The sequence below is a fragment of the Ambystoma mexicanum genome, chromosome 3q (assembly GCF_040938575.1).
Source record: "Ambystoma mexicanum isolate Mex_15411 chromosome 3q, UKY_AmexF1_1, whole genome shotgun sequence".
Classification (NCBI taxonomy): domain Eukaryota; kingdom Metazoa; phylum Chordata; class Amphibia; order Caudata; family Ambystomatidae; genus Ambystoma; species Ambystoma mexicanum.
In genome coordinates this window covers 795,830,888-795,848,477 of record NC_090926.1, presented here as the reverse complement: position 1 = coordinate 795,848,477, position 17,590 = coordinate 795,830,888, and the positions used below count along the sequence as shown (strand labels likewise).

General features: G+C 44.3%; 1 protein-coding gene across 1 annotated transcript in view; it reads right to left on the bottom strand.

Moving 5' to 3' along the window:
- Positions 1-17,590, bottom strand: part of XYLT2 (xylosyltransferase 2) — a 294,426-nt gene that overhangs the window by 229,452 nt on the left and 47,384 nt on the right. The gene's annotated exons all lie outside the window — the stretch shown is intronic.

The following is a 17,590-nucleotide window of genomic DNA, read 5'->3' as shown; positions in this document are numbered from 1 at the left end:
GTGTTAAACATTCTTCAGATGTCTTGTTTAAATGTTTGCTCTCTAAAGAAGGAGAAAGTCGCATTTAATAAATAGCAGCCGAAGACCTCGACAGCCGAAGTGCCTACAACACCTACTGTGAAATTGGGCATTACGAAATAAAAAGAAAATTCTACACTATAACTTTGCTTCATAGAGTGCCTGGAGACTGCCCTTGGATGGTAGCGGTGCGCGGTATAAAAAAAAAATCTTAACATCATCCCTTACCAAACAATAATATGTACATTACTTTCACACACATTGGACAAATATCAGATGGAAAGGTCACGTTTACATTTCAAGGATTAGACTGCATGTGAATAAAAGGGGTGCTCATTGTGTGCCGCTATGCGAACTGAATGTCCAAAACACACAATCGCATGCCTTTGTTCTCATATTAGGATTCCTCCCCTGTATCTGTACGAGTCTTTTCATCACACCTTTGTGTGAATAATGACCAGCAAAATACTCTGTGGCTCAGCCTGATCTACCTGAATGGTACTGCATAAACAATTCACACTACCTGCACTGTGCACTGGAAGATACAGAAAGGAATAGGGAGGTTGCTGGCTATGATTAAACTATTCGAAAGGAGGCTTGCTTAAAGAAATACAATGTTACTCACCACTGACATAAGAAAGGGGGAGAATTTCTTAAGTAGTTATAAACCTTGCAGTGTACTGCCATTTACTTGTTGGATCAGGATTGGCCAGCACTACCCTTTTAAAATTGAAACGTGCTCTGGGAGAGACCTGTAATAAGGTCTCCCTCAAACCTTCACATGACCTTTATCAAAAACTCCCAAGGTCAGGATCTCCATCCTATCTTGACATTATTTTGCCTGCATTAGACTAGGTCTCATTGTGCTGATGGGGCAATCACAGGTCAATCAATAACAGCCAACAAGCTGCAAACATTAGCCACTGGAGTGCCACTCGCTTCTTCCTGAGGACTTGAGAGGCTCTGTTGTGTCAGGGTCGAGTCCAGAATATTTCCTGCCTAACGGGAATCATACACGCATTGGCAAAACCACCATGACTGGCTTCATAATGTAGAGTGCTACATTTTTGAGCCCAACAGGTTACAGAACTACACTTGAAAATTCAGACCAAATGGCTTTGCCAATGTGGCACATACCAGCCTTCAAATCCATAGGTTGGTAGGGTAGGACAGGGCAGGAACTGCTACAGGCACAAACATAAGCAAAAACAAAGAGGTGATGGCTGGAAGGTTTAGACTGAATCTTAACCACTGGCGTTGCTCTGACACAAACAAGTCAACAAGCCCAATGCCATTTGAGAGATACTTTTACTGTCTGATATTAAAAACTCAAACAAGTGAGAAAAATGCAAAGCATGTAGCAAAACATGCCGCTAATTCACATCTCGTAGCCCAAATCCACGGATGTTACAAAAAAAAAAAAAAAACGATATACTACATAATAAAAGGCAAGATGTATGTTTGTCCGAAGCTGACCCTGCCCGCTTCACCGGTTATCACCGCTAGAGGGAGCTGCTGACTTCAACATACAACAATAAGAATTCAAGTTCATCTTCCAGGTGAACAAATGTGTATGTCAACAATGATAACATACTATTAGCTGCAGAAAAAGGCCCAACGCTGAGATGACAGTTTAACAGCATACTTCAAGTTGCATACAAAAAGAGTTTCATACTAAAAAAATAAATACATTTTAAAAAAAACAAATTCATTTGATTAAGCACTATTTCTCTAACCAAATAAATTATTTTTGTAATGTACTTATGTAATTATTCATATTATATCAATACGTTTTAAACCTTGACTTCAATTTACTTTATGATCTCATTTCTTCTTCGAATCATGCTGCACATGTATTACTCGGACATCCCTCAACCTCTTTTTGAGTCGTGGAATCCAAGAAAATGAGGAACAGATACAATAGTTGGCTGTATGTACTATGTTGAACTTGCAATGAATTGAGAGATTTGTTTGAGGTTACTACTCCTCCACGTAAAAGGAGCAACACTCTTTACACATTTATTTTCTCTATTAACATAATTTATGTTAAAATACACCACATAATATATTTACACTCTGAAAATGTCTTCTTTTACGAACATTAGTCTGTGTACACAAGCTTTTCCACTAGTCCTGAATATTTACAATGTAGGCGCTGTGTCAATGCATACCATAAAGTCTCATTATAGAATCCGATGAAGAAGCCAAGTGCAAATACGATTTTGACAACAAAGATACAAACGTCATACTATACGTCTGTAGACTTTGGCTTCCCAATTTTCTATTAACTTTATTCGCCGGTTAAGCCATTAAAGTACACATGCAATATAAAAATGTATCAGTATATTCAGCAAAAGGAACCTAAAGAATTTTTAAAATACAGCATTAGAAAATAGAAAAAGGTTGGACTATCGTCCCCCTGCCGGATGAAAAAATACTACAATAACCTTTGGGACACAAACTCCTAGTTACGATAAACTGCAAATAATTTAAACTATGGTTAGGTTATTGTTATTATTGGTGTTATCCAGATATCGCTAGGACCTACAGCCGCGGATAGTGGACAGTCTTTTGAACAGATCCAAAGCCCAAGTAACTGCCTTATCTTTTTCTCTAGACAGTATAATGGGGCTGGCTTAAATTGACAAATGTCTCCATTTCTTAGGTGTGGCTTTAGTGTCCTCTGTCGTATCCCTGCATAGGCCCGCAAAAGAATTAAAAATGCCCAATGGTTTCCAAAGTATTCATACAAAAGGGACCCATCTGCCTCTTGCTTCATACCTTCCCGGAATCTCCTTACCATATATAAAATGGAAGAAAATTAAATCTGAGGTGGATTATAAAAGTGCCTTTTCTGCTAGGCGCCACTTCAAATACGGCCGTGTAGTCAAAGTAGAAAAAGTCAAATAGGCTCTTTTGGAGTGTTTCCCACACCCCATAGTTATTAGTCTATTTTCATAGATGTTCAATAACCTTCTCTTGGCCTTCATCCAGCAAGACCCATCCATTGATCCTGGCGATTAAACCAGTGCCTCGCATTTATAGAGGCCAGGGAAGAACTAACATGATCTACCCATGTGATCTTTCCTGCATTGTTACTTCCTGTTATATCACCAATAAGCTGCCTATGACAGCACTGGGATTTGTCCATGTTGAAAGCCACACCAACACTGGAGCTACGATGTAGCAGTCCTCGATATAGCTCAAATCCAGTTCTGCATGGACAGAATAGGTTGGTGCCCCCTGAGAGAGAGCAAGAAGGTTCTGGCAGAACATCTCTATGCGTGGTAATACAATTGCCGCCTCAGTTCCCCATATCGGCCAATTGCTACAGCTTTAGCATTAATTCTTCAGCTACCATTCCTTTCCGTCATGGTGTACCTCAAGGCTCAGTCTTGGGCCACCTCTTGTTCTCTGTATACACTATCCTCTTGCTTCTATAATCTCTTTGTTCGGTCTTTCACATCGCATTTACATGGATGACACTGTTCCTATACTTCTACGCTTTCACTCCTGCTTTCAAGACACCAACTCTTGTCTGCTCGCTATACAATCTTGGATGACCAACCATGACCATCATATGAATCCCTCTAAGATGAGGTCCTCTTCTTTCCTGCTACCACCATCTCCTCCTCCTCCTCTCTCTCCCCAGTCATGCTCTGTCTTTCACCCAATTCCCTCTCCAGATCTACAAGCGATCTTGGCATGTACTTTTAACACTTCTCCTCTCTCATCTTCTCTCTCCGGTCGTTTTTCACCTTTTTAATATTCGTGCAGCCAGACTTCTCTTTTGTTGCCTCCAAGTTTCTCGCTTCTTTGTTCATTTCTGTTTGTCTCTTCTATAGCACTTCCCTTCTCCTTACTCTCCCTATTTTGCATTAATCTCCCCTACAGTCAGTTTTTAATTCCATTTGTTCACTTTCTTCTCTGCTCGTGACTACCTCCTGCTCTTGCCTCTTTAGCCTGGCTTCCTTTCCACTCCAGTCTGCATTTGAACTTTCTTTGCTTAGTTTTCAAATCTCTTCACAACTTGGCCACCACTCATCTCTCAGCGCTGATGTATTTAATGCTCCAGCTCGCTCTTTACATTCAGAGTCTGTTCTTTCTTAACATCACTTGTCATCCCTGCGCTTCCTCCCATTTCTGTTCTTTTTCCAAGTTGGCCCCTTTTCACTGCAACGCTCTTCCTCTCATCTTATTTGTTATTGTCCACGTTTTTTCATATTGATTTGTCTCGTTTTATAATTTTCTGTACATTGCTTTGGCGCAAAGCGCTACAAACATGCCCTTAATGAAGTGGGAGATGCCACCTTTCGCCCGCTTCATTAGGATAGATTGCTTGAGCATATGTTCATTGCACTGATCTGAACTGGAGAAATGGACACCTAAATAGTCAAAGTGCATCATTCTTTTCAGTGAAATCCCATCGATTAGAAAAACTCTAGGTACTCTTCGAACCTTTTCTGTCATCATGACTGCTGACTTTGTCACATTCATTTTCAGCTTTCGTTTAGACATGAAGTTTGCATACGAGTCGAAAGGCAACTGTAAAGCAAGAGGTGCCCGTCCCAAAGTACCACATCATTGGTATAGGCCAAGAGGGGCAAATTCTTGGTACATCAGGGGTTGAGGTTTCCAAGACATCTTGGAGTTCATTAATATGAAGATCACACTTGATTGGTGCTAGCACAAGCTGCTGGCGTAATCCTCTATGGGTCTTAAAGGGGACAGTACATTTACCACCTGGATCATAACGCATGGTGCTTTCAGTATTAGTATACAACATGGTTTTAAAAGTCTTTGGAGAATCTTACCGGATATGGGGATCCAGCAAAGTAGTTTGCCCATTCACCAGGTCAAAAGCTGTAGCGAGAGCCATAAAAGCTTGGTATTTTGTACCCCCCCATTACAATTTTATATTTAGAGGCATCTTGGACGCGTCATCTAAAAGGGGTGATTGGGTGAGGCAATAAGATTTGGGATCAGATTTGACACCATCTTAGATATTGGAATGATTATACCCTGGTGCCATGTGTCTGATCTATGACCATACACAATGGCATGAAAAAGGCTGCATAACAAGGGTGCCGAAAGCTTCAAGTATTCACCATGCCACCTCCCAATCTTTTGCAAAAATGGCACAATAACGCATTACCCATTTGTGGCATTGACATTAGGGGCATTCGAGGCAGACCTATGGACTTGACAGCTTAGCCACCACTTTCCAGAGCCCCAACCTTCCTTATTAACCACCTCTTCTAATTGCTGCCATGCCAATTAGGCAATCTTATTTTGCCTTGCCAATTTAGGCCTTTTGTATTCCCTCCTTTTTCTTATTAAAAAGTCATCTCTTGGTTCCTCCCTCAGACCCTCCCTACATGTAGCGTCAAACCACCCCATGCCTACGTTCTTTAGCCGAGTTGAGGCTTTGTCAATTTTAGTGAGATGCGGCCAATTAATTTCTTGCATGCCAATAATAGGTCATGTGACTGCATAGTGTTGACAAACACTTATGCATCACAGATGAGTTCTCTCTCAAATTCATATCAAACAAACACTTAACAGCCACCTAGCCCGAGAGCATCCCTGTTCGACTACTGGATAGATTCCCTTCTGAGTGGGTTGCCACCTCCGGTACTCAAATGGCATGTCAAGAGGAGGGGATCATGGTCACTATCCTTATGCTCAACTACCTGTATATCGTTTACTCTTTACCAGCGACTGACCTTAATAACAAAGTAGTCAATGAAGGGCCCTGGGGGCCTCTACAAAGCGCCTTTGCTGGAAGATCCGATGGCACCCTTCCATTGACCATCATTAATCCATGCTCGTATAAGAATAGTTCCAATGGTCTCCCACCTGGGCAACTAAGGTAAAATATGGAGGTATACCACTGACTGCTAAATCACATCTGGTATCTCAAATATACAGACGTAAACATTTTTTTTTAAAAAAACACATCTTGAATATACTTCTATGTAGGCACTGCATCAACGCAATGCATCCCGTAAAGTGTTATACCATTGTAGAAACAGGTGAAAAAGCTAAGTGCAAATGAGATCTGGACAATAAAGACAAATGTCATATCACATCATATGTCTTTAGACTTTGCACCTCTCCCAATCATCCCTCTTTAGGTTTCCTCATATTCTGGATGTCTTTTATGCACCTCTCCCAATCATCCCTCTTTATTCTGGATGTCTTTTATGCAGCCTTTGTGCTTGGGTACACCATCAGATTCCCCTGTGCATTACAATACAGCATCTGTCCAAGAACCCAAGCCCTAGAAACTTCCCACTGGAAGTAGTAACATTTAGAAGCACCCCCAGCAAAAACTATTCTACTTCTTTCCTTTATTATATTGAGCACTTCTACCAGATAAACCACAAATGAATGCTAAGCCATGTTGGGTGCATACAAGTAGCAGGTAGGATGGTCCTGATGACACTCCTTGACCTCCCAGCACACCATATCTCAGATTTCTGGAAGAGCCACTAGGGAAAACAACAGAGGCAACACTACTTCTCAGAGGCCAACTTACCATGTCCTGCTGATGCCCCAGCTGCTAAGGCAGGGCTCGAAATAAGGATTGGTTAAGCAGGAGCTACAAGCAGCTCCAGGGTATCCAGCACTAATCATTCACCAGGAGCTACCACTGGGGAACGAGGAGCTATTGCATAGCGTTACAAAATTCAAACTTCCACATAAAATGCAAACATACTTGGATCCATTATTATGACCCCTTACATGTCATATATAGGTGTCTGAATGTTTATTTATAGATTGTCCCAAATACACAGAAATAAATTCACATAGTTGGGTTTGTTCGGCATCAGTGGGCCTGGGGAGCCAAAAAGTATATCCTGCTACTTGGTTGTAAGCTAACCAGGCTCTTTTAGGCTATAAGCAGGATCTTAATCGCTCCAAGGCCCCTGTAAGGTCTTGATTTCATCCCCTCATATTACTCTTCACCCCAACTCGCAGGCATCCCTCAGCTGGGTTCACATTTGCCACATACACACTTCACTTTGCTTTATCTCAATACGGGGTTCACTCTCGTTAGCTTTTCCCTTTGCATCCCTCTGTCGAGTTCACAAAAAAATTCATGAACTGTTAAAGATGGCTAACAGTTTATGATTTTCTAATTTACATCAGAAAGCCGGGTTCCCTTCCCCTTCCCTTTCTCTCGGTAAGGGGTCAGAGACTTCGATTGTACAAGGGATTTGACGCGACTCTTGTAGGACCACTGACATCTCATGCCACCCTTTTCTAGGGCCTTCTGGTATTTGCAGTTTCAACACAAACCAAAAGGGCCAGCCAGAGTCCTACGAATGCTCACTCAAGCGCGCCTGACCACCCTTCGCTGGCCCGTCTCTGCGCTTTCCAAAAGTTCAAACACACATAACTTTGTTGTTCACATAAAGATGCCAATTGCAACATTGGTAACACAGTTTGGTTTGCTATCAGCTTTCTTCAACTCACCGGCTGCGCTGAACCAGTTGGCTTTTCTTGCTTCTGGAATCAGGGACGGTACCAGGGTAGCCAGCGTGCCTCCCCACCTGTGTTATCAATGCGGGAGGCCCCATTCTTTACCATTGACACTTCTCATACCACACGCCAGCTGTACTCTCCAGTCTTGCGATTCCCTTTTTCGGAGGCGTCGCAGGTCCAAGTTGAAAAGGGCAAGGGCAATCCCCCCCCTCGTCCTTTCACGTCTCACTGCCTCTCCTCTGCTTGAACTTCCGGTCCGGAATAGTTGCTTCCTCATGCGTTAGGCCTTGCTCGAAGCGTGCTCTCATGGTCTGCTTTTTATCCCTGTGGTAAAGGGCCATCAGGTGTGCGTGGTTACTGTCAATTGCCCAACCCTTGTATAGGAACATGTTAGGTAAACGACTGGTGTTAGTCTGTTATCTTTCTTTGTGTAAAAGTGTTTGTCGGAAAGGGAGTGGGGGGGTAGATCTAAATATCCTACAGGGTAGGATGGGGAAAAGGTATTACAGGGAATGGGGTACTGACTCTCGCCTGTCGGTGTCCCACCTCCAGACCCCTCATCCAGGTGATCCTCCTTCACTGGTCCTCCCCCAGGAACTGTTTCCAATAGCAATGGCCGCATCCTGGCGACAGGTATCCAGGGACCAGCAGTAGAGACACCTTCAGGTTTCTCACAGGGGACAAAGGGAAAAATGCACTGTATTCCTGGAACTTACGACACTTTCGCAGACTATCACTCCTTGTTCAAGTACTCACTTTTGTATACTGTAGTTCAACACCCTGGGGGACCCGTCACATACACCAAATACTCGGTTACCTCACACTCTAAATGCTACAAACAGTTCACATGTGCTCATCGCTTGCCCATGAGTTAACTCCAACCTAACACTGAGTATACCCTTTTCACAACATGCAACCTCAGTACATAACTTGCTTTCATGTCCTAACACAAAACACGTATGTGCTTATTCTGCTCATTCCAACAAACGCTGCATAGTCCCACACTCATACATCCGAGAATGAGAACAATCTTTAACAGTTCATGTTGTACTCATTGTCACAAACAAAAAACAAGCTGTAACTCATTGTACACAAAAGACAAAACAAACACTGTTCAAACAAGGAGGTGGCACTTAGCTGATGTCCCTGATCCCACTTGCGAGCTCAGAGACAGTAGATCAAATGATATCTCAATTGCTGTGTGTCAGCGTTCAATGCTGCAGCTCGCTCCTATTCTGCAGTGAAATTCCCGAGGCCCCAAGGGCCAAATGTTCCACAGAAGGCTGAATTCTCAGCCTACACCCCTTCTCCTGTGTATAGCCCACCAGTTAAATCCAAATCAGAAAGGCTCCAGCGTGAAAAAGGAAACATGTGAGCCATGCATGCTTCCTGGTGATAATCACAAGCACCTGTGACAGCGCGCCATCAGCATTTAACTCCTCCTGTATGTGCTGCTCCCTTCAAGCTCTCTGGGAAATGGGGAGTCCTGCATCTGAGCTGCAACCTCCCTTGGCTCCACACCACTCCAACGCAGGTTCTAACTCCCACATTCCTGACATAAACGAGGCCAGAAAGATATCTCAGAAGGAAGAGAATAGGACCAAAGAACATTGTTTTCTCACTTCAAGCGGAGTTCAATCCCCCAGCAGGGAGTAGTACCTCAGCCTTTTTTCGGTCTATGGTGCAAAGGACCAATATCAATGGAATAGAATGGCTGTGACAAAATCTGGATTACATTATTGTTCTCACAGTTCATTCCTGCATTCATGCCATGAATAGACTGTTTTTGGGAGTTATCTGGAACAAAAGATCCACTGAAGTAAATCAGCAGCAATCACAATTTCAAGGATGGTAAATGCATCTGTACAGCTAATGCTCAATAGTCGCACAAGGAAAAAAGAAAGAAAAGTCTAGATCTAGGTATGATCGCCACAAACCCAAACCCCATTCTGAACCCATGATCCCGACAAATAAATGAGATCCATAGTGGCAAATTATTTTTCAGAAATTCACCTAGGTAATCCCAAATCACTTGATATTCTTTGGGATAGAAGACAGACATCCCTGGGGGTGGACAGGATTTTGGGGACTTAGAAAGAACTCAGAAATGGAAGCACAACATATCCTGGCCCCAAGTTGTGTGGAAACAGTATAAACACAGACTGGTAACTACTTTATTGACACAAGGCCGTGTTTGCCCAGGATGGGCTACACCTTCTCTGCCCCACTTCCTCTGTGGTGGTTCACTAACATTTTCTCTACCCTGTGCCTCTTACTCCAATTTCACTTCTAGAACAAACTTTGATCTTTTCCTGTCCCGATATTCAACTAGGAGTTGGCCTTCCCTTGGTCTATCCACCTCCTCTCTGTCCCAGTATCTGCCCATTTTCCCTCCTTCCTCATTTGTTGATTGGTCATCCTTTAGGGAGACCAGTGCAGAGACTCAGGACCCTCACTGCAATGTCTGTACATGGACTACATCATCCATTTTCCTCAGCATCCCTCCAAGCATCTCCATGCATCCTTACCCCCAACCTACAATTTACTTTTGATGGTTTGCGGGTTTACTCAATACTACACTTGTTTACCCCCCCCCCCACTCGCAAGCACTACTTGATCACCCATTTCTCCTGAAACATACACCACATAGGCTTTCTTCAGGATTATCCATTCCAGTGATCTACATGGGAATTTTCACACTGCAGTGCATTAAGGGAGTTTGGCGTCATTAGAAGTTGGGCGGTGCGGATAAAATGCAGCAGTATTGCTGTATAACGCTGCATTACTGCACTGCCCAATTAGGCGTTTGACCTAAAGTTGGTGGATTCACCTCCAGCTATAAACTGAAGGTGAATCAGACCGCTTCTGGCAGAATTACTGCCGCTGCAATTCCGCCAAAAATCCCAGAGCCATAGGAACTCAAAAAATAAAATGGGGATTTACTCTGCCACTTGCAGTCCGCCAGTGATGCCGCCAGACCAAGTGGTGGTAAGGTTAATAGAGTTTGGTATCTGCCCAGATACCACCAAACTCGTAATGAGCCCTCAAGTTTACTGGACGGAGGTTTCCACTTCATTTTGAGGTGATTCTCCACAAAACTACTGTGTGAGATACTTAGAATATACATCCCTATTAAGTCCAGTGACGTGCAGCTCCCTTCTTCACACATGCTGAACGTAACCATCCAAATAAAACTAAGGAAAAGATGAAATTGTGCATGTTGAGATCACCCCAACTAGATCTTTTTTTTTTTATTAAAAAAACGTTATTTAACAGTGGGCAGGTGTTACATCAAACAGTAATCAGACTATGGTACGATCATGGCATTGTACACTTAAACATGACATTAGTTTTCATTACCCAGCTTGGCAGTCCTCCCATGAATGCCTTGTTAACATATACCCATGGTATACTCTAGGAAACTACATGCTCAGCACTCCCCGCACCACTGGTAGTACCTGTGAGGTAACCGCGGAAAGGTCCCCAAATATCTTTTGGCCTGCATGTCGATATCACCATTGTTATATATCCCTCCTCCTTTCATTGACAATGTCTTCAGCCATTCTGCGGAAGTGGAAGCCATCTTGGACTTCCAATATTTCAATATACATAGTTTTGCGATTATGCAACTCAAATTAAGGAATCTGTGTACCAACACAGACTTCCCCAAAATCCCCCAGAAGGTATTTAGGAGGAGAGAGCACTGGGACTATCTGCACTATATCATATAAATCATCATCAACTTCCTGCCAAAATTATGCCACCAATGCACAGTCCCAGTACATGGGAAGCGAAGCTGCCCGTGCCCTCCTGCATTTAACACATTAATTTCTAAAGTTTGGGGCAAACTTGGAGATAGTGGCGCTTAACACCTTAAATTGTAAAGGTCTAAACCTTACATTTAGTCGATACATCTTTTGTCAATCAGCACTATCTCTGCCAGATTCTACGTTATTTTGCCGCGGGATTTTTCGTCGCGGGACTTTATCGCCTTTTTTTATCGGGGGTTACCCCCCCAACAAGCCCCCTTTTTTAAAATTATTCCCTTTCACCCACAAATAATTTTGAAACACCCCCAAACAAAACAAACAGGGTTTTTTTTCGTTAACAAAACAGCAATGAAGTCCCACGACGAAAAATCCTGCGGCAAAAGAACTGTATACTCTCTGCCATTGGTCGTCTTGTATTTCAATATTTAAAGGAGCTTCCCATTTTTGCCGTGCACCATTTACTGTAGTCTGTCCTCCTTTCCCATAGTCGATATAACCTGGATAACAGCCTCCTAGAATCTCTACTTCATGCCACTGGAACGACAGCCATCTTCAGCGGACCGCAGCCCTTACCCTATAATACTGCAACATCTTAATAGGACCTCCTACTAGCTTTGCTGTAAACTCCTGATGTTACAAATGGCCCTTCGGGGGAACAAGTCTCGTAGGACCAACTGCTTGTCAACATCCCAAGCCTTTTGAACGTCTAGGTCGAGTGGCGGGGGGGTGGGCCGTTGGCCTGGGAGCCCCGAGCAATTCCACAAGGGGATCACCCCGCAGTACAGAGCGGTGGCTCCTTATCTCTTGAATAGTCCCGCCCATGTGTTCACTGTCGAGCGGACTGGATCAGAAGTGCATGAGTCTGCATGTCGGTAATAAAGAATGATCGACCTAAGATTTGTCGGTGCCGCACTAAGTTTCTAGGGCACGCTGTTTCAGTCCAGGGGAAGAGGTATACCAATGTATCCAGCGTATTGCGCCTGTGCTACAATATAAGTAAACCCAAAATCAGGAGCTCCAAGGCCCCCTTTGTCATTTGGTTCCACTTATTCCTCCCAGCACATCCGGGCCACACTTTTTGCCCCAAACATTCATTAGCCAGGGATCGCAGCTTAGTGAGAAATGCTCTTCTGTGCCACATCGGGACAGTGTTGAAGTAATAAAATAACTTACCACCATCTTGAAAAGAGACAGCCTTCCGTACAATGACATGGGTGATCAGGCTCCTAGTTGTAGTATAGTGGCTAGAGTGTCAAGCCAAACCATGTGGTTGTTAATTTTTAGAGATCGGCGAGAGCGAGATACCATCACGCTCAAGTATTTAAACCTGCTAGGGACCCATCAGAACCCCAGCAAATATGTAGGTTCGGGCATCTTATCAGTCAGCGGAAACAGTTTGTATTTGGCTTAATTTATTTTACATCCAGAACAGTGCGTGAATTTACAGACGGCTTCCAGTATTGGTCTCATATTTATCTCTGGATACCGAATATATAGTAGAGCATTGTCAGTATACAACAATTTCATTTGTTGGGAGCCCGCTATTGAGATGCCCTCTAGGACTATGCCCCTCACACATCTGACAAGCAAGGGGTTCTATCGTGAACGCGAATAATAAGGGGAACAGAGGGCACCCCTGTCTAGTCCCACACTGCAGTCAGAAGGCTGTTGACAGTCTGCCATAAGTGTGGACCCTTGCCACTGGGTCCGTGTATAAATGCTGCACGCACTCAATGAAGTTTGGACCCAAACATGTGTCGGAGAACAGAAATTTCCACGAAACCAAGTTGGTCTTTTTGGCATCAAGGGAAACAGCCAATGCCCTGGAACATGGGTTAATTTGCAACATTATGCCAAACAGCCTTCGAAGGTGAAGCGCAGTTGAACGCTCAGGGATAAATCCTGACTGGTCTGGATGCACTAACACGGACATGTGAGGTAAGAGTCGAGTAGGCAGTACTCGCGAATATCGTCAGATCGGTATTGATCATAGACAATGGCCTTTACGAGATCATGTCCTGTGGCGGTCTGTTCAGCTTTAGCAGTACTGTGATGATGGCTTCAGACAATGTTGGCAGGAGCCCGCCTGATCCAATGATTCTTCCCATAATAATTTCAGCATTTTTGGTGAAAGAATCAACCAACGTTCTTTATACAGTTCTACCACAGGCCGTCTGAACCCAGGGCCTTCTGAGGCAAGCGCTGCTATTGTGTCTGCTCCCTCATCCACTGTAATTGGCGAGTCTAGGGCACCATGTGCCTCCTCCGATGGAGCTGGGAGAGCAATGTCACTGATATACTGATCAATCTCATCCTCTGAGTTTCCGTCTAGGTTAGCATATAAGGTCTCGTAATAATCTCAGAGTTCCCCATTAATGCCCTCATCCGTGGTCTGTATGTCCCCAGCACGCCTCACAATCCGTAATATGTTGCGTACCTCTCACCCCAGCTAGGAAACATCCTGGTCTGTCCGCTTCTCCATTTCTAAACGCCTCAGAAGGTCTTGCCATGGATCAGACCTCTTTGCCCGCTAGGTCACAGAACTTCAATAGATTTCCTTTGATCAAGCATAATACTGCCCTATCTTTTGTAGTACCCTACTCATTCTCCAGTCTTCTAAGACCGGTCGGAGTCTCGTTCATTTCACTTCGGCAAAGATAGTGTGGTCCGGCCCCCCCACCATTCCAGACAGTGTCAGGTCAGGATCCCAGTGCATTAGCAGAGTCTTCACTGGTCAGACACCCGGTAGTAGTTTACCAATGCTGTTGCTTCTGCTCCTCCTCTGGCTCTGCTCTCACCCAAGGCCCTGTTCCAGCAAAGATGGGCCAGCTCAGGTCACAGGAGTCCATGGCCCTTCCTTTCCCCAGGCCTTTCCCGTTACAGGCAATCTCAGCCTCACCCTGGGGTAACTGCAGAAGTACAGGGACTGCTGTCCTGCGTGCGCGCCCGCCTTTCGGGAGGCCCCACTAAGAGGGGAGGCATGCCGCAATCTTCAAATACGATTGCGCCAGCCTCCAACCTATATGCCTTATCAATATTGCGGCACCTGTCTCCTCGCCTCCGTCACACCCGTTACTCTTGTGGATCTTCCGTGTCAGCTTGCAGGCCCTTCGGTAGGTGGCACATGTCTCTACAATCAGATGTTATGCCGGAAGCCGCAGATGTATCATAAGAAGTCCGCAGTCTTACTGGGTGGCACGTCACTTCACAGTGCCCCTGGGAATGTTCCAAGGTCATTGGTGTAGCATCAGCCAACCTCAGCTACCTGGCCCTCTCCGCAATGGGCCTTCCACCATCCCTCATTTGTAGTCTCAGCTGGCTGTCGATAGTTTGTTGCCGCCAGCTCCCATCACAAAGGATCTTCCAGCGTCCCAATTGACCCCCACTGTTCAAGGCTCGGGGCGACGCTAGTCCTGGAATTGCAAAGTCCCTACCCCTCATGGGCCGCCTCTGCAGCGCAGCCCCCCAGGCACATTGGAGCCGCCGACAGGGTCAGATCCCTCCATGCTCCGGTAGCTGGATCATTGATGCGGGTTCTACCGTCATGCCACAGAGCAAAGCAATATTCGGCTGTTCACCTTCAGCTGTCACAATCTGTAGTTGTTTCTGCAAATATCAACACGCAGTAGATCTTTAAGCAATACAGATTATGATAGGACCAGAGCTCTAACTCAGGCCGCCATTTCTTTTCGATGCTCAGCAGCGCCCCCTCCACCCGTACCCCAAATGGATCTTAATATAGGGGCTATAACAAACAGTAAAAATGAATAATAATCCCAGCTCAATGTAGGTTTGACATTTTTGTGCCCCATGATTGAAGAGTATCTAGGAAGACATGTGGAATGGAGACCCATAGTGAAGGCCACGCAGTTAAATTGAATTATTTCCCCACCAGCGGATTTGGCTTTTCAGAATTGAAATCTAAAACCATGCATTTACATTACAGTAGATAAGTTATTGGCAAAAAAAAAAACTGACCTCCACTCCCCCAGATGAGTGGAAATTAAAAAAGAAGACCTAGAACTGTCCCTTCATGCAAGCATGCGAGCTACCCCTCTAATGCAAGGGCCACAATCAGTGACGCCATAATGATATCCGGGAACTAGTCTGCAAGTCTCGTCTTCCAACTTGATGCAATGGCACTCATTTAAGAGGGGGCTGGGGGAGGATTCGCATAAAAATTTGGAGGAAGTGGCTCCTAAAGCAGTAATGGCCGGAGGCTGGCAGCATGTCCATTAAAGAGGTGTGAAGAAATAACGATACGTAAAAGATGCGGCTTGCCAAATTCCAAACTCTTAATTCCCTTTGCCTGCATTCGCTCCGACATGCCAGCAAGTCTGACAATGGTTAGGGTGTGTTACATCTTATTGTTGTGTGTACACATCCAATAGGTGAAAGGGCCCATCATAGTGCAATGTAATACACTCTTCGTCCTTTCATCATGAGGAGCTGCGCGAGCTCGCCTCGTGATGGAAGGACGAATGGAATGTTATGACGCGACAATAACGAGCGTTTCAAATGGAGCTTTCAGTTGCTGCCCATGGTCGGTGGGGCCTGTCCACACATACTTTAATTCTAGTAGTTGAATAAACAACTTATGTTTACCTTATGTATAATTTCCCTGGTCTTTCCTCCGGTACTTCAAGTGGCGACGAGGATAAACTTCAGGCCCCACCGCCCTGCACATTTCCTCTAGATTCTCCCTCCGGCGATGACAACATCCAAAGAGTGTGTAGCAGGCCGCGCAGTTGTCAGAAACTGTGGCCGCTCCGCTCGGATTGTCAGCTGTGCATTGGGTGTGTAGCAGGCCCTGCAGCTGTACTAAAAGCTGTTGCCGCTCCGCCCATCGGCTTCCTGTTCCGTGATCCTGAGCACGGGAACATTACCGCAGTGAGTGCCTGTGTGGCCCCAAATTGTTTTCATTGCTGCGTATGTTTATTCAATTTCGTGTCGTCCGGATGTGTTGCATGCTGCATTGAATCCTTACCATATTATGCAGTACACAAGGACAAGCAGTTTTATAATTCAAGACGGTTCTTACCGTATAATACTGCATATAAGGGAAAGTGCATTGGAATCCTTACCATATTACGCAGTACACGAGGACAGGAAGTTTTATAATTCAAGACGGTTCTTACCGTATTGTTCTGTATATAAAGGACAAGTGAATTTACAAATGCAGCTGTATTTGACTTTGTGTGGAGACAATAATTCAGATGGCAATTGTTTTGTGCTAAACTAAGCTCAATTGCTGGACATAAATAAAATTGTCAGCATATTGGCAATACAGCTACTGAAATTTGTTAATAATTTCTGCAGCAAATCCGTTTTCTACAGCCACACATATAATTTTTCCAACACCCTGTATGATTAATCTCTTACAACATGGCCTTCAGTAGTGTGCCACCGCCCACGTTCTTTTTGTCAGATGTTGGCGAACCGGCAATTCCATGGAAGAGATGGATTAAATCGTTTGAACATTACGCTGGTGTTGTGTGTGGCCAAAACTGCAGCGTGGAAAAGAGAAAGTCCCTTTTGATGCATTGTTTGGGCCCAGCAGGGCAGGAGAAGTTTGAAGACCTGCCGGATCTACTTCCAAATGAAGATATTGACCTGAATGAATACGAACGATCAGTGAAGAAAGTGGGCAAGCATTATGAAAAGAAACTGAGCACAATCCTAGAACGTTATAAGTTTGGGAAGAGGACTCAAGGAGAAGGTGAAAGTATAGAACAATACATTACAAGTTTGAGGAAATTGGCTAAAACATGTAATTTTAATGCCCAACTGGATGAGAGATTAAGGGATCAATTCATGTTGGAGTGTAGGAGCAGTAAAGTAAGAGAAAGGTTGTGGGCTGAGGACGACCCCACTTTGGACACAGTTTTACGCGTGGCCAAGGAGGTGGAACACACCGAAAAATGTGTCAAGGAGTTGGAGAACAGACTACAAAATACTGAAATTAAACATGAAATCTCCAAGGATAAGACTACTATACCCACAGCGATCAAGAATAATGAGTCTATTGCTCAAGTGACAGAAAATCCCGGTAAAAGATACAAGTCAGAAAGGAGTGGAAGACTGCTTTGGAATGACGATAAAAGAAAAAAACCTAGCCTAAAAGTCAGTAATGGAGATGGGAGGAAGAAAAGTCCACGCAGACGAGGAGATGAACCTAGAAGGAGGAATACAGGGAGATGTTTTAGATGTGATAGCATAGATCATTGGGCCGATAATCCAGAATGCCCTGCCCTGAAAATTATATGTGGGAAATGTAAAGGTAAAGGGCATTATGCTCGATATTGCAGAAT